The 18,220-nt window shown below is 42.4% G+C and overlaps 1 protein-coding gene across 1 annotated transcript in view; it reads left to right on the top strand.

Annotated features, from left to right (window-relative positions):
* The first annotated feature begins 4,488 nt into the window (after positions 1–4,488).
* KAT6B (lysine acetyltransferase 6B) overlaps positions 4,489–18,220 on the top strand; it is a 226,076-nt gene continuing 212,344 nt past the window's right edge. Inside the window, exon 1 of the mRNA XM_039480888.1 lies at positions 4,489–4,530. The gene's annotated coding sequence lies outside the window, so the exon portion shown is untranslated. The remainder of the gene's footprint in view (positions 4,531–18,220) is intronic.

Here is an 18,220-nt window from a genome sequence, read left to right as displayed (position 1 = left end):
AGTAATGTAAACACATTTGGGGAATTTCAGAGAATTGGTGCTGGGAATTAGAATCTGATCAGAGCTAATTAAGATGTGATGGCTCTTTGGTGACCTATCTATGAAATGAGTTTGATAGGATTCAGTTTGGCTCTTAATAAGCAAGCACCCACAGTGCAAAAACTGCCACCACAATTGGTCATTTCAGCAGAACAGCCCACAACTGAAACGGGAATGTATGATCAGATAACCCTTCATCCCTGGCACATGCAGGGTCAAAGCACACGGATGGAGTGCTGTGGGAAAATGTACACTGACTAAACAGAGGCCATCATCCAACACTGTGACTTTAATTAGCAGCAAATTCACTTTTAAAAGGGGGAGAAAGGGAACCTATACTGCAGTACATTGTAGTTAAAGGCCATATTGTGCCACGTTTTAAATAGAAGCCTGTGGTGAACTCAGTACAGAGGTTTTTTGATAGATCAATGACATGCTCCAGCCCTACTGTAACTGTCTACATTTTAAAGATTTCTTCGCAGATTTTGTGTAGCCTCTTTAATTTTGTCCATCTACCCATTAGTAAATAGTGTGTCATCTGAGAAAACTTTCAATAGTCAACATACCTTAGACAGAATAATTCCAGCCAGCACCAAAAACTATCATAATACATTTGTTTGAATTGCACGCCAGATTCTAGCTGGTGTCTTGGAACAGATGTGACTGGCCTCTGCTCTAAGCAGCAGCACTAATATTGCAAAAGCAGCACGGACATGCACCTTCATCCTGGCTGAAGCCACATATCAACTGCCCTGCCTTGTGTGTACTCTATTCCTGGGAATAGGAGTTATTGGTGAGAGGGTTGAGAGGAAGGGAAGTGTGCAATTTGGAGTGTGTGCAATACTTGCTAATGGTCACCGTATGTGGACAAAAGGTTAACCATCCCATTACATTCCTTTTTGTGGTAAACCACAGAAGACCTGCAGAAGGGTCATTCCACATGTTCTGGTAGAAGGCAGAGAACAGGAGGTCTATTTTCACCCTGTACTTTCACTTTGGCTGCAGTTTTGCAGGCTTATATATGTGCACAGCACTAGCCAGAATTTGGCCACTCCACAGATTAACCCTGCATTAAATTAAACACCAACAAGTCTTGTTAAATATGTGGCTGCTGTTCTAGGCAGTGAATAAAGAAAGCTTCTGGGGCCAAATCCTTAGCTGATGGAAAGTCAGAGGAGCCATGCCAATTCACACCAGCTGAGGATTTTGTCCATAGCCTGGGGATGTTTACTGCTGGTTAACTAACAGGGAGATGTGATTTTCATATGCTAGGACCCTATTCTACAAACACTTTTGCACAGGAGTGACATTACCCACCTGACTAGTCCCACTGAACTCAACAGACTTACTCACTTGAGTAAAGCTACCCTGCATATGTTTGAAAGACTGAGTCCTTAGGTTTTCCCCTGCAGTCTTCAGTATAAGAGAATCCTGGTTCTAAGACAGCTCTAAGTGTTAGAAGAGTCCATCTGCCTTTGTTCTTATGACTGACAAAACATGGACTTTGCGTATTTTCATACCATTATATCCCACTTTTCCCTACCTGTGCTAACAGTAACAATTCATATGAACAACTCTGCCATTCATAATGAATGAACATTCGTATTATGGCAGCTGCTACCTGAGATGGTATGTGTGCTGCTGAGTAAGTGAGCAGCAACCTGAGGAAATAAACACATGTACAGGTGTAATGTCATATTAATTCTCTACTTTTCAAGGGAGGGGGACCTGTGTTGTAATTAGCAGACACTTGTTCCCATTTTTAATGAGGAGTGTTAATGGATTAATCACTGACAACCAGCTCCTTGCTCTCTTTCCCCTTTTCACTTCATGCTTCAATGGTGTTGGGAGAAAGAAGGCTTGTGTTTAGCTGAATGTGTGTCCATGTTGAATGTGCACCCGGACATCTGAGGGCCATAGAGATAAGAGAAAGGCAGCCAGGGTTACTTGTGCCATCCCTTTATTGCTGGCATTGAAAAAGTAACAATTGCAGCCTGGATGCTTCAGGGGTAGAATTCTCACCTGCCAGTTGGGAGGTCTGGGTTAAGTTCCTGGCCAATGCAAAGCCTGTATCATTATCCTTACCACAAAGGCAGATATCTGTGCTTGGAGCCTGGAGGGGAGGGTCCCAGAAGACTCTCAAGTGGGATAAGGTGTTAAGTCCTACCACAGGTTTAACAGGTAATAAAATCCCCAAACCCTTACCCCCTGGCTGGAGAACACCATGCAGGCAGTAAGGGGTCTCCCAAACAATCTCCCTGACTAGCTAACTTAAAGGATGGCTGTAGACGAGTGGACTCACCCCTGCGGTGCTTCCTGGGAATTAGCTCGTTCCAGCTCTGGAGCGCCCTCTGCAGGCCAGTTGTCTGACTGTCCTCTGGCCCCCGTGCCCCTCCCTGGACCCAGTGCCCCTTTCTCTGGGGTGCCGCCCCCTTGGTAGTAACCCCTTTCTTTCAGGGTCTCCCCTCCCCAGGGAACCCCCACCCACTATTCCCACCTCACCTCAGTATACGGCTACTGCCAGTCATTGTCTAGCCCCGCGCCCTGGGGCAGACTGCAGTATCAGCCTATTCATCACTGGCAAGGTTGGGTTTGGACCTGCTGCCTTTGCCTACCCCTAGGCTGCCCCCTGCAACCCCCAGTACCTGTTGGCCCAATGCTAGGCCACAGCCTGGGGCTTTCCAGGTTGGAGCGCCTCAGCTCCTCTGCCTTTCCCCAGCCCTGCTGCACTCAGTTACCCTGTGTCCAGCTCCCTGCAGCCAGGCCTTTCTCCCTCTACAAACAGAGAGAGACTTCTGAGCTCCTGGCTCCCAGCATCTTTATACAGGCCAGCTGTGGCCTGATTGGGGCATGGCCCAGCTGCAGCCACTTCCCAATCAGCCCAGCTTAGCAGCTCCCAGCTACAACCTCCCTGCAGGGCTGTTTTAAGCCCTTCAGGGCAGGAGCACTGTAAGCACCCTGCTACAATGGCACACTCACAACTCCTCCTCAGGTTCAGAAAGGACTCTGGACTCCTCAGTCACTACAGAGGGGCTGGTGATCGCTGCTGGCATGTGCCCCCTTCATGCAGGAGTCAGACTGTTTCTGGTCCCAGGATTTGCCCTCACCACAAAGGGGTGTAGGGCCCAACGTGCCAATTACAAAACTATACTAAAAATCCAAACTTTAGTCTCCTACCCTAGGGCTCACACACTCCCAGCAGGCAGCAGCCCTGGACTAGAAGCCAGAGCAGCACTGGTCAACATGTGGTGACTGATTCCCTAGGGAGCTGGAGGGCTAACTCAGCCTGACTAGGGGGGAGTTTTCCTAACAAAACTCTACAAACTGGGAGTTTCCTTGGAGAGGGGCAGGGCCAAACTGAGGGCTCTTGCTTCCAGGTCCCCAGAGCCCAGTTCTCAGGGAGACCCCTACATACTGACCTGGGACTCTCCAGCTCCCTACACAGGCAGGCTCCAGACTCCTCCAAAATGGCTTCTCACCCTTCTTTCCCCAGTGCTCCCAGGGAAGGGTGTTTTACTTCCTATTGGTCAGGCTAGCTCTTCTTCCTGGGCTATCCCTTGTCAGTCATTCGACTCTGCCCTCTTCTCCCAGTAGGCACATTGGTTATCCTTCCCCTAGCCAAGAGGGGCCATCTTTGTTCTAAATCAGAGGTCCCCAAACTGTGGGGCATGACCCCCTAGGGGGGTGCCAGGCCAGCCCCCATGGGAGACGGGGAGGGAGCGCCACCCAGCTCTGCTCCTGGTGCTGGATGCTGGTCCCATGCCCGGGACTCCGTGCCCAGGGCCCCGGCTATTGTCCCTCAGCCCCCAGCCGATGCTCCACCCCTGCCCCCAGTCGAGGCCACATTACCTTGTCCTCCCCTCCTGGAGCCACGGCCTCGCTCCCAGCCCCAGCTCGGGGGAGTGGGGTAAGGTAAAAAGTTTAGGGAACTCTCTAAATAGTGGCTCTCCTTTCTCCTCCTCGGTTGCCTAGCAGACTCTCATCTGCCCCTGGCTCCCCATCCTTACGAGAGGCAGTGTGCCTCTCCTTAAGCTACCAGCACACAGAGCCCCAGAGACCTAGGTGGGCTCCTGGGGCTTACGTAAGATACAGTAGGATTTCATGATTCCCAATCTTTATTGGCCTTTAAAAAAAACCCTCTGAAACACATGTATATCTGAGATCAACACAAATTGGAGCTACCATACAGACAATGATAACTGTAAGTATATATAATGTAGCAGTGTGTAAAATCTACTAAAAAGATGGGCAAGGATACAACAAATAGTGAACGCAACTGAAGAAAATTAAAATGTTCTACTGAAGTCAAGGTTGCTTCGCTCAAGGAGTCCTTCTCAGAACCATTTTGTGCATCAAACAGCAATGGGCGTGGAAAAAGTTCTGGATGGTACATGACAGGATTTCATGATGAGCTCTCGATGGGTTATAGACTGAGAAATAATTGAGACCTTTCACTGTGCTCCCTCCAGCATCAATCCAGCATTTTCACTGGTGAGTAGTGACTTCAATAAGACTATGCATGAGCATATAAGCATGTGCACGATTGGAGCTTTAGTAATGTAACTTGGAGTTCAATGGGACTTCTAATGTATGTAAAGTTAGGTTGTGGCCATGCAGATTTTATTTATTTATTTATTTATTCATTACATCAGTGCAAAATATGCAAGTGTGCTGCATGAATGTAAAACAGGGCTTGAACTGGTGTGGCTTTTGCTGATTTGAAACCACATTAACACAGCATCATTAGTGCAAAAAGCCCCAGCTCTGTGTATATAGGGCCTTATTCATACATATATGTGTTTGCAAGATGTGGGCCAAAGTATAACATCAAAGTCCATGTAGCAGCCATCGCTATGACACTCTTGTACTCATTTCAGTAAAGACATGTTTAAAAAAATATATCTAGTCTGACAAATACAGTATGTGTCTGGTGGCAGCATGATGAAGTTAAGGAGTTTAGTTACACCACATTAATTCTGTATTTCTATATTTTGCTAGCTCTCAAATCAGGGGAAATCAAAGTACCATGTTCCAAGTCCCAGCAGCTCAATCTCCACGATTCTCAATCTAACACCTTCAAATGTGCATGCGCGTGCACGCGTGCGCGCACACACACACACACACAAGTCAGTCTTCTGACTATGCTAATAGAATGTAACCTGTTTGTGCACTATGTTTTATAGTAAGCACAACATCCCCTGAGCTGTAGATTTCGGAGTAACTGAATGTGCTGGACCTTAGAATCTTCCAGTATAAAATAAGTTTAAAATTGAGCTGACGTGAGCGGCTTCTGAGGAACAGAAACAAGCAGTTATAGGGGAGAGATGTGGCAACTGCTTGCATAGAATAACTGTCTACAGATAAACACCAGGAAAGGAGAGGGATTGTTTAGGGGCTATAATTAGGGGCATAATAAGGTGAAAATAAAAGAAAAATGTAAGCTGAATATCAGGGAAAAAGTCCTGATGGCGTTTTTCTATAGACTGTGAAATGACCTCTCAGGGGAGTGGTAGGAGTCCCACTGCTTGGGTCAAATTAAGGTGACTTGCAGAGGAAAGCTCAAAATTGAGTTAAGCGTTCATTACTTAATTCTGCATTTTCATTTGCAGGTCACCTTTAAAGCTAGGCTGAACAAAGCACAAATATACTACAGAGAGTTATCATGAGTAAATTAGTAAAATGCTTTGCCCACCCCTGGGACAATGGACATGACAATCCAGTTTCCATTGTTTATTTCTATGATTCAATACTGAGGAGGGTTTTTAATTTTTAAGAACAGCTTAAAAAGGGGGAGGAGAGGCGGGGGAAAGAAAGAAAAAAGATTTTTAAACTGAAAAACCCAAAGATATTCAAAATGGAAGCAGGCCCACCACCTTTAACATTATTTATTTGTTACAGTAGCACCTAGAAGCCTCAACTGAGATTGGGGCTCCCTTTTTTGCAATCTAAACAGACACGATAGATGAAGGGAGTATTAATGTCCCCATTTTACTGATGGGAAACTGAGGCCCAGAGAGATCAGATGACTGGCCCCAAGTTATGCAGGGAGTCTGTGGCAGAGCCAGGAGGTGAAGCCAGATCTCCTGAGTTCCAGTCCAGTGCCTTAACAACAAAACCATCCTTCCTTTCTACCAGTGTGTCTTTCTCTTGTAGGCCTCTGAGCGGTTGCAAAAAGACCTGACAAATTCATTGCAAGCTAAGCACAATGGGATGTGCATCTTCTTGATTGGATGGGCTTGAGTCACAAATTAGTGCTATTAAACATGGCTGGCTGTGGGTTAATTCTTTATAAAATGAGATTGGTTTTCATGTGTGTCATACAGCTGTGCTCAAGGGACCCTACTCTGATTGCTTCTGTTACCTACCAGCTGGGAAGTCAGAAGATTGTAATTTTAGAAGCAAAAGGAGAAATGCAATTTCCTTGACTATAGACTTTTTTTTAAAGCAATTATCCATTGTATATAAATTCAACATGTAAACTCACTGCTGATTGTTTTATAAGAGGTTAATTGTTATAATAGAAAAATGTATGCAGCAATTGAAATAGAGTGGGGTGTTCTCTGTGCTCAGGAAACCCTGTCCTTTGCAGATTGTGTTCTGTGTAATAATACTCAGCACTTACATAGAGAGTAGCACTTTTCAGCTTCAAAGTGTTTAATTGCGAGGTAGGTTAATACTGTCCCTATTTAACAAATGGGGAAAGTGAGACAAGGGGGTTAAGGCAAGACTAGTGAGGGGCTTTTGTGTCAGAGCTATGTTTAGAACTGAGGAGTTCCTGCTGCCCAGTACTGTGCTCAGACCATTAGGCTCTGCTACTTTCCATTATTCCACCGGTCTCTGTTGGTTATGGGAATGTTTTGCAGGAAAACAGGGAAGAACAATAAAGAGTTAGCCCCTGAAATAGATTGAGAATGTGAGAGCAGAGTCAACGGGGAAATGGAATCTGGGCAACAATGCGTTCTTTGATGGCTGTGTTCATAATAATAATTTGCCCTGACCTAACATTTTCATCTCAAAGCACTTTACAAATATCAATGGATTGGATTTCAGAACATCCCACTGTAGAAAGTGAATCATAGAATCATAGGGTTAGAAGAGACCACAAAGGTCATCTAGTCTAGAGGTTCTCAAACGGGGAGGACGGAATATATTCTGGGGGGACGTGAGAAGCTTTAGGGGAAAAAAACCTTACTGCACACATTTTACTCACAGCAATGAATAGGGATCTACTTAAATTGAGGAGAAATCACATATTTTTCATGGGTTGGTCAGGGCATAAAGAGAAAATTTCGTAGATGTGTTCATACAGTTGTATATTCCATCCCCCCTCTTACGTCTGCACTGCTGCTTGTGGCAGTACTGCCTTCAAAGCGGGGCACCCAGCCACTAGCTGTTGCTTTCTGACCACCCGGCTCTGAAAGCAGTGCCACGGCCAGCAGCAAAGAAGGGTGGCATGGTATGGTATTGCCACTCTTACTTCTCTGCTGCTGCTGGCAGTGGCGCTGTGTTCAGAGCTGGGTGCCTGGCCACCCACTGCTCTCCAGCCACCCAGCTCTAAAGGCAGCTCAGAAGTAAGGGTGGCAATACCACAACCCCCCTACAATAGATACCTCACTTAAAATTTACATTGTGATATACTTATATAGCTCTGTTTGACTCAGTGACTTACTGTTTTTAATATTTAGTTATAGTTCCATGTTGTTTTTTTATCAGTATATGTACTTGCAGGGCGGAGGCATAAACTACTACAGGCATAAAGAAGGGGGTGTGATCAAATAAATGTGATAACCACTGTCTAATCCCCTACCAAGATGCAGGATTTTTGTGTCTAAACCATCCAAGATAGATGGCTATCCAGCCTCCTTTTGAAAACCTCCAATGAAGGAGCTTCTACAACCGCCCAAGGCAGTCTTTTCCATTGTCCTACTATTCTTACAGTTAGGAAGTTTTTCCTGAGATTTAATATAAATCTGCTGTGCTGTAGTTTGAACCCATTGCCTCTTGTCTTGCCCTCTGTGGTAAGAGAGAACAACTTTTAATAATAGCCCCCTGGGACTTTGTAGTTGGGGAAATGAAGGTACAAAGAAATTACGGGCCTGATTTTCAGATGTGTTGGCAACCTGTAAATCCCATTAAAATCAATAAAATCCAGATTAAAACCCAAGTTTTCTGACTCCCAGTAATGCTAAATTAAGCCACAAGACCATTTTACCCTTCCCTTGTGTTTAATGCAACATAGAATGGAGGAGGGAATATTATTCTCTTTTTCCTGGGGATTCTAAATTTACAACTGAGGACAGTATATTTCCAAATTAGTTTCAAAATAAACTACAGAGGTTGCTATTAAACAGTCAACATTTGCTAATAGAAGGCATACAGTTTATTAAGTATTATTATTATGTATTTACATATTATGATTGAGCCCAAAGACTCCAGTCAATATTGTGAAGCTAAAGCATTGTTGTCCAAGACACTGTCACTCTACAACATAATGAAAGAATAGTCTCTGCACGGAAAAGCTTAAGTAGTATTTCCAGTACTACCTGATCCAAGTTTTAATACAGGGAAAACCTGTGGTATCTCAGATAATCTGGTAATTGTTGGAATATGCTGACTTTTTAAAGGCAACCATAATACAAGGAAAATGAATATGTTCAGTGTAAATGATTTCTTATTTACTTATCAGTTTTTACCACTGATTGAATGTTCTCTCATGCTTCTTAGCATTCACAGAGCATTTGTAAGGTCGTTCTATTTATGATGTAATTTGGGAATTTATTACATATGTTTGTAGATTTCCTTCCTGTTAGATAACTCAGTATCTGTTTTCTTTATGATCCACAAATGTACCCTTTGTCTCCAGTAAGAGCAAGAGCTAGGGGTCACAGACATATTTCTTATTTTTTAATGGAATTTCTTTTGGCCAGGATTTTAAAAATGACTTATTTTGGGGTGCCCAGTCTCCTACAGCATATGTAGGGTTGCCAACTTGGTAATATTTAAAAATCAGTCACTCCAGCAGGAGTGCCGGAACCTCCCCTGCACAACCTCTTCCCCCCAAGACCCTATCCTTACCTCGCTTCTTCCCCCAAGGCTTTGCCCCCATCCACTCCTCTTCCTCCCTCTCCCCTGTCACTCGCTGCTTTTCCTCTCCCACCCCTCTGCCCGGGTCAGGAGGGACTTGCCTGTTTTGCCAGGGCTGGGAGCTGTAGCTGCCCGATGCAGATAGGAGGTGGCCCTGGCTCAGTAGGGACTGGCATGGGTGATGACCCAGTGCCTCTCCCGCCCACAGTAACTGGACTTTGGGGTCTAGTTAGTAGAGCTGACCAGACACTGGACTTTCTGGTTGAAAACCGGGCACCTGGCCACCCTCAGAAAGATGTTTGATTAACAAAGGGCAAATGTTCATTCCTTTCAGATAATCAGGCCTCATTAAGGTGTCTCAATTGGGCACCTAAAATCACTAATCATTTTTTAAAATTTTGACCTTTATGTGGAACAATTAATATACAAAATTTTGAAACCTATATTTTATACTGTGTTGTTCCACACTGTACTTTTATTTTCTTGTTTTATGGTTATATTAATTCAGCCTCACAAAATTAGGCCCTCATCATGCAAACACATAGGGTGTGATTCAAAGTTCATGGAACTCAATTGGAGTCCTTCCATTGACTTCAGTGATCTTGGATCAGGCCCTTAAGCAAGTGCATAACTTAATTCACATGTGTAATGCCATTGAAATCTTTAATATTACTCAGATGAGTAAAATTACACATGTCCTTTAGAGTTTGCAGGACTGAGGCTTATATTCGCTCAGGGAAAATACACATGTTGATAGTAAGCATTTCCATTTTATAATCATCAAAGAAAAGGATGGGTGAGGAGAGTTTGAATCTGGGCAGGTGAAGCCCTATGGCACTTTGCAAGGCTGTATTAAAGAGTTTTATGAGGTAGATGCTTCAGTTAATTATTTGTGCTTTTACTATGCAGTTAGACCATTGGGATACAAGGCATAATGTAAGTCTAAGTTCTTACAGACCCCAATTCTGCACTAGAATTTGCTAGCAATGATGACTGTCAACTCCCATTGCCTTCAATAGGACTGCTCATGTGAGTAAGACAAGCTAGAATTAAGAGGAGATTTTGATTGGCACAGATGGGAGTTAGGCACCCAATTCCCACTGAAAGTCAATTAATTGCCTAGCTCTCATCTGTGCTTTTAAAATATCCCCCTTTGCTCTCAGGCACCTTCAGTTGCTGATATGAGAACGCTGGTGTTTGCATCAGAGCAAGATATTCATGTTCCCTTATAGCCACGGGATATATAAATATATAAATCTAAATAGCTGGCAATAAGCAACATGAAAAGGTATTAAACAAAAATGTTTGGTGGCCCAAAATTAATGGGAGGGAGGACATCCTGCAAAAAGCAAGTGAAACAGGGATGGATGTTGGGGAAAAGCTCAGGGCCTGATTACCCAGGCATCAAGGGGGATCAAAAATGAGAGAGGATGTTCTGTAGCTTAATTAATGGAAAGAGGCCTGTGCGTCTGACAGCAGTGCCTCTGCTAGGTGAATTCTTTCATAAAAGGCCTCATTCATGAGTTGCCAAGACATCCATGACCTATTCTTGAATTCACACAAAAATTAAAAGAAAAACAACTGACTGGCTAATTTAGCAACTTGCAGGATGCAGCTGGTGCTACTGTTTTCATTTAAAAAAAAATTGCCTTTCCCTTCCACCTTCCAGCCATTCTGATTTTTCCCCTTCAGCTATTTTGTATCCTGCAGCACCAGTGCTGAGTGTGACAACTCACTGACTTAGCTGGCACTGTGGGATACAAAATAACAAAGGGAAAAAACATCAGGATAGTGCGAGGGTGATGGCTAGCACCACAAAAATACATGCAATGACAGCACTGCCTGCCCTGATCTTGCTTCTGCTTCTATCAGCTGAGAGAGTTGGAAATTTCCCCCTTTTAAAATAAAACAATATTTTTTCTATGAATTAAACAAAAGGCTTAATGATGCCAGACTGTGAGTCCCCCACCCCAGCATCATGATGAGTCACTATCTTCCTAGCCATGACAGAGAACATAAGGGATATCTTATGCCACAGGGCTCTGCAGCTGAATATTTAAAGAGGATTACTTTATGTTTCCAGCACTGATAATTTACCTTAGCTTTACACCAGTCACTAGCTTCTCTGGTCATTAACGTTTTCAAATACCAGAGGCAGATAAGTCAATCGATTGATCCATCAGGTACCTTTCAAAAAATTCTCTTTACACACAGTTCTTTCCTCCACAAGAGACGTTTTAAAAACATGTCCCTCTGTTTATAACACTTGTTCAGCTCCAGCGGTGTTAGACTGACCGCTGGCTGATGACACCAGGCTGATTAGACCAACTCTGAGCAAGGTTAGAACACATCATGCTTGAAGTGGTCTGGACAGCGGACTTCCTATCTATGCCAAGGCTCTCTGTTGCAAAGGTGGGTGGAGCTGAGCTGGTGGTTAGCAAGGGAAGTGGTTGATCAGGACATCCACAACTAAAGCAGCCAATGCATTTTAAATAAACATTAAATATACAAATAACAATAAACAAGTAAATATACCCAGTTAAAATCCCAGCAGGAGATAGCAGCCACGATCCTGGTGTCTGGCTGAGCTCCACATGGCACAACTTCACAAGACATAAAGGGGAGGGGCCACAAAGGAAGTTACTCAGCTTCCAGAGTAACTCAGAGCAGACTCAGGGCTGCTCTAAACTATGCTGGCTTGTAATGCACCCATAGGGCCAGTTCAGTTTCCTCATGTGGTAAATGGGAATAAAGCTAGTTAAAAACTGCAGGAGGAATGAAATTGGTGAAAATGTGGTCAAAAGTCCCCTACCACACATTCTGTTCTTCTTGACAACATCTGACAAGAACAACTAATTGAAAAATCAAAATCTGGAAAATTTCAATCAGCTATAACTGGATAACAATGTTCTATAACTACCTCCCAGTAGGAGGTTATGAAGCTTCATTCATTAACCATTGGGATCCTCAGATTTAGGGTATTTCAGAAGCTCAGAGTATCATTATTTATTAAATCTGCCTATCCAGTTTCTCCCAGTGGCTCAGCTGTGGGTGAGGATGGTCTTGTTTTCTCCTGGTGTGCTCAGCAAAAGGGTTGCTGGGGAGAGGCATTTTCTTCTCTCATCCGCTCCAGATGGGTCTGGAGAAGGTTGTGAATGTAAAACCCATTAAAAGAGTGAGCGAGAGCACTCCAGCAGCTTTGAGAGCACCGATAAAACTGTTGGGAAGCCATGAAAGAGATTTCATGTGAACTCTAAAGAGAATCCCATCCGCTCAACAAGTGACAACTCAATATCCCCAAAGGGAACAGCAGGAGGGAAACCTGAACCTGTGGGCAAGTCAACCGATAACAATTGGAGAGTTAATTACTTTAACGCTAACAAAGACAAGCTGAGGTGTTAAAATGGTTCCTACAAACACCACTGTCCTGTTTCACCTAAACTAATGAAACCTAACACCATTTGTGGATGAAGGGCCTGTACAGACCCCTGATTATGGCCACTTTCACTAGTTTTGAGAAAACAGATCTCTTTTCATTTTCAGTTCCAACTTCCATCCTTCATCTCATCAACTGCCTTAACAAAGTATCATGGTAAATATGTGGAAAAACACAAAGCTGTGCCAGGTTCAATGATACTGCCTGACACAGAGAGCTGGAATTTAAAAGGACAGCCTTTCCTCTTGGGATTAGACAGGGAAATACTACTTTTGCACCCAGCAGTCAAACTCCATCTGCCATAGAGATACATTTTACAGGGGGGGGAAATCCCTTTAAAACCAATATAAATATGACAGAACTTACTGCAGATTGGATGACTAGAGGCTAATGCTTTTTCTCTATCAGAATAGTTTTGGATCATACTTTATATTACAGTTCCATTTATAAATGATTAACAGGTGTTACAAGCATGTTGCAGACATAAGCAGTATGTGTTATAGAGGTTTATAAGCATGTTGATAGATGTTATAGAGGATTATAAGCCAAGGTTATAAGCATCCTATTGACCTGTTGGACTCATAACAATTGATTAACCATTTGTTAAAAATCTATTAATCACTTATTAACCCTTTATTAACTATTTATAAATGGAATCTGTCAGTATGCAATCTGACCTTAATTTGGTTATGCATTGCACAGGGCTTTGGGATAATGTGCATAAGAAAGGCACTATATAATATAAACCCCACATTTCATTCTTTCTGCTTTGTTTTAGGGAATTTTTGTTTGTTTCCTTGTTTATTTTGTGTGAGGCTTGCTTCTTTAAAGCCCTGGAAACCCATTCCTCTTGATGAGGTATATGAGGTATATCTGCCTTGAACTGTGGCAAAAGAACAAGGTGTCAATATGTGTATTTACAAGCAAGTGGTTTTGCTCTCCTTGGCTAACTGTTACTCCCTAACTGGAAAGGTTTTCTAAGGGCATGTCTACACTGCAATAAAACATGGCTGGCCTATGTCAGCTGACTCAGGATCACGGGGCACAGGCTGCGGGGCTATAAAATTGCTGTGTATATGTTCAGGCTCTGGCTGTGAGGTCTCCAGGGTCCAGGAGCCTGGGCACCAGCCTGAACCTGAATGTCTACACTGCAATTTTATAGCCCCTTGGCCAGAGCCCCACGAACACAGGCCAGCCAGGGGTGTTTTATTGCAGTGTAGTCATACCCTAAGTTTGAACAGGGGACTAACTATCAGAACAGCTGGGTTCTCTTCCCAGCTCTAGCACTCACTACAAGCCACGCTACTCTGTGCCTCAGTTTCTCCATCTCCACAGGGATAATAATATGCACTCACCTAACAGGACTGTTGTGAGGCTTAATTAATTAATGTTTGTAAATGAGATCCTTGGATTAAACAAGTTACAGAAGTGTGATTTTATTATTAAAAGTGACTCTTTATCCCAATGGGATGGCAATTGATCCAGCACAAACATTGTTATTCTTGTATTATAGCATCACACCAATTATAATTCTTGAACTAAGGCTGTGTCAGCATTTCTCCTGTAAACTCTTAGTTTCAGGGATTTAGAAACAAAACAAAAGAATGAAATGAGGTATCAGCAGGTGATTATTTTATACTATCATCTAAGTATTTTAAGTATAATGGCTGAGCTAGCTGATGTTGAGAAGTGAGTACTGCACATGCCCAGGATATAGTTTCATAAATATTTCACTATGCATATTTATTACTATTTATTAATTGTGTGAGGTGAAACCTAAAGGCTGGGATCGGAGTTCCATTATGCTATAGTGCATATAATAAAACATGCCTTATATTCTCATACATAAGACAAGAAATGTAAAATCCACATTCAAAGGGATTGTCTCATATATATGGATCACTCTTTCAGGTTCAGTTACAATGCAAGTAACAGGCTGCAGAAAAGGCAGAGGTGAAATGACGAAGGGATAAGTTATTCCAGGCCAGAAAGAAATCTGTGTGGGGGCTTGAGGCCACAGTGAGGGCAACAGCCTAGCTGTTGAACTCGGGCAGTGAAGCAGACCAGAAGAAGAGATGTAGCTACAGAATCTGTGTATCTGACAGATCCATGGAGACACTTACACTTACGAGACTCCTGGACACAGATGTAACTTACGGAGCTCTTATAGCTAGCTTTATCCCCAAGGTCACTACAGCCAATGGTCTGAGTCAGGGACAGGAGAGTTTCAGGTGGAATTTGCTGATATGTGTATATGTATGGTCATTACACAATAAGTCTTGGGTGACATTGTGGCTGAATTTAAGTCAATGGGACTTTTGCCATTTACTTCAGTGGGGTCTGGATTTCACCCCTTAACAGCTCCAGAAGAGATAAATTGGGGTCTATTATTAAAATGATGTAACCCCCCCCCTTTCCCCCCCTAAATTCATATACAATCAATGGATAATAATGACTTCAAGGAAGAGAAACACACTTGGTGAAGGACATGCCTTTTGCAAATGGGCAGCATGTGTATTTAAGCTGATAGAGACCTCACATTTCAGAACTGTTGCTAATTTGTTAGCCCTTAGCTGATGTTTGTTTGTTTGTTTGTTTGACACAAATAAAGTAAAGAGGTTTAAAGTGAAGGTTGAAATTTCTGCTTCATCTTGTTTCTCTGGTTCCCTGAGCCCTGTTACACAAATCCATCCTGGTGTAACCCCACTGATCTTAATGGAGTTACACCATAGATTAAGGCCCTGATCCTACTTACATATGGGAAGAACTTTACACACAGGAGTAGCCCCTGAGAATGCTCAGCACTTCTAAAAATCAGACCCTGGTTACATCCTTGTTTGCACTGTCTTGTGTCCCCAAAGTGGGCAGTGTGTCTGGATTTCTGCAATAACCCTAAAGACATACAGTACATAAAACATGTAGATATGTGTAAACAAATGTGTTTAATGGTACAAATGTGATGTTTGTATATATATTTTCTTACAGAAAAACAAAAGTATTAGGATTATCATAATTAAGAGAAGGAAATTGACACAGTACGGTGATTTGAACCATAATATTTCCTTATAGATGCAGATGCAATAGTATGCTTTTGATCTTGGAAAGTATTTATTAGAGGCTCTCTGGTAAGTAGGGGGAATAATATAGTACATTTCTCCCTGAGGTGTCTAGACATCTCTCAGTGCTTAGGGGCATTATTTGGTATTGTAGCTCATTAGTGTTAATAGTTATCAGAGACAAGAGGGGGATGGGATAATATCTTTTATTGGACCAACTTCTGTTGGTGAAAGAGACAAGCTTTCAAGCTCTTCTACTCTGTGGAGCTCAAAAGTTTGTCTTTCACCAACAAAAGTTGGTCCAATAAAAGAGATTACCCCACCTACCTTGTCTATCTCATATCCTGGGGCCAGCACAGCAACAACAACACTGCAAATAGTAGTTGTAGGAATGTAAATCCCCCACAGTTAGATGGGTGAAAACATTTCTTTACTTTTACTGGCTTCTGTCACATTCTTAATGTCCTTGTGTATATCAATTAAAAAAACCCATTGTTTTTAATTAAGATGTGGTTTGCTTTGATTAGATCAAATTAAATACAACATAGGGATTCCATAGTTAGCTCACAGACTGAAATACATCGGAGTGGGGAAAAAATTATGTGCGAAATAACAGTACAGCAAACAGACTAAGTTGGGCCCCAAGCCTTCCAACACTTACAAATCACATAAACCATCCTCGAATACATAAAGTTAAGAACATGAATAAACAGTTGCATCATCTGACGCCTTTAGGAACTTTTGCCCAATTAAAGATTCCTGGACCTGGATATTTTTATGAAATAGTTTTGAATGCTCCTTCTTTTCAAGTGCTAAAAAACTAGAACAGAACATGTAATGGTCTAGAAGCCTGAAAAATTTCCTTTTAGAGATAGAGAAGACTTGGGGTGTGGTAAGGGGGCGTGAAGGAGGAATATCTGAAAACAGTTACTTTCTAGTAATCCTGTTTTTTATGACTTTAGTACACTCTGAAATCCAAAATGGCCAAACACATTGTCAAGTTTTCCCCAGAGTTTTGTTTCCTGGACTGAGATGTGTCATGCCAAGTTTCAGACTCAAGAGATTTTTTTCTCTTTTACCACCAACCAAGTTGCAAACATCCTGAAAAAAAGGGTTTACAATAGAAATGTTGATACAACATTCCGAACAGTGTTCCAAATGTGAGGCCGTGCTATAGCCCTTTTCGTGATTTATATTATTTCCCAATAATTTTAAAACTATTTTTAAAGCATCACCAAATCCTGTATATTACACGAATGTGGTGGATGCTGAAAGCAAGATTCTCCATCAAATGCTATATCAAAATACAATTTCCCACCATGTGTTTGTAATACTGCACTTGGGCAGATAAAAACATTGACAGAAAATCCTCAGTCAACAGATGTTTTTCCAAAGATATAGACTGGAATAAAATTTTCACCCAGTGGCTTTCTGTAAATAGCCCTCTCAATTTTACAGGGCTCTAAAACAACACAACATAGCTGTCTTATACACAATCTGAAACAACTGACTTGCTGAAATAGTTGTAATAAACCTTAATATTTAGCATTAGTATGGAAGTCTAGATCCCCTGCTGATCTATAGGAAGCATCTACTCCCTGGGAAAGACCTTCTTGATTTATTGGAACAGGTCATTTTCTATCCCCATGCTGAAGGCAGAGGTCTTTTCTTTTTTCCTCTGGGGTACAGGTACACAGCCAGAGTTGAACTTCACCAAATTTTGAGGGTCTGTGATTACAAAGGAACACCTGTGGGCAGCATTTCATCCACAGTGTGTAGAAAGTGAAGTAAATGGGCCTACTCATGTGAGTAACATTAAGCATGTATGTGTTTGCAGGATCAAGTCCCAGATTGGGTATCTGAAACAGGGAGGATCTTTTTAAAAAGATGCTGGAGTAAGTTACCTTTCACTCTATCACATGCTGCCACAGCAGGTAACATTCTATTATGTTAGACTATAGCGAAGTGTGATGTTTGCTAACCATAGCTGAGCAAACATCTGAAGGTATGAAAGCTTTGACCTGATGTCTGGCTCTTGCCAATGTCACTCAAGACTGCAGCATGAAAATGGGGGCGGGAAATGGGACCCAACACAAGTGTAGCCCTACCATAACCCCAATACACATAGAAATCAGGACACCCTGTCCCCTAAAATAAGTCCTTATACTAATCTCACCAGATAAACATCAGATTTGAGGGGAGGGAAATATTCACAAATTCCTCATCCTTTTTCTGTTCCATCGGTAATTTTGATTCCCTCTAACAGAGACCTGCCCAGAGTGGGGAAAAGGGGGTGCAGGAGACTCCCTCATTATGGATTGAAGCAATTTTAAAGCATTTTATGATGAAGGATTTTGCAGTCTCTCTGTGTGTTTTTTAATTTAAGCATTTTAAATTTCCCTATATTTCCCTCATTTAAATGATCTCAGCAGCTTGAGAGCCCTGCAGAATGCTTTAAAATCACCAAAGATGTTTATGATAACCATGTTCCACCATCCACTCCAACCAAAATACCCCAAACCTAAGCCCCCTAATGCCTGGCACATAACCCGGACCTAACCAGACTGGCACTGATAATCAGAAACAAACAACCCCTTCAACCTTC

Source organism: Mauremys reevesii, linkage group 7, assembly GCF_016161935.1.
Source record: "Mauremys reevesii isolate NIE-2019 linkage group 7, ASM1616193v1, whole genome shotgun sequence".
Classification (NCBI taxonomy): domain Eukaryota; kingdom Metazoa; phylum Chordata; order Testudines; family Geoemydidae; genus Mauremys; species Mauremys reevesii.
The sequence above is the reverse complement of the archived record's forward strand: the minus strand, read 5'-3'. Positions and strand labels throughout refer to the sequence as shown.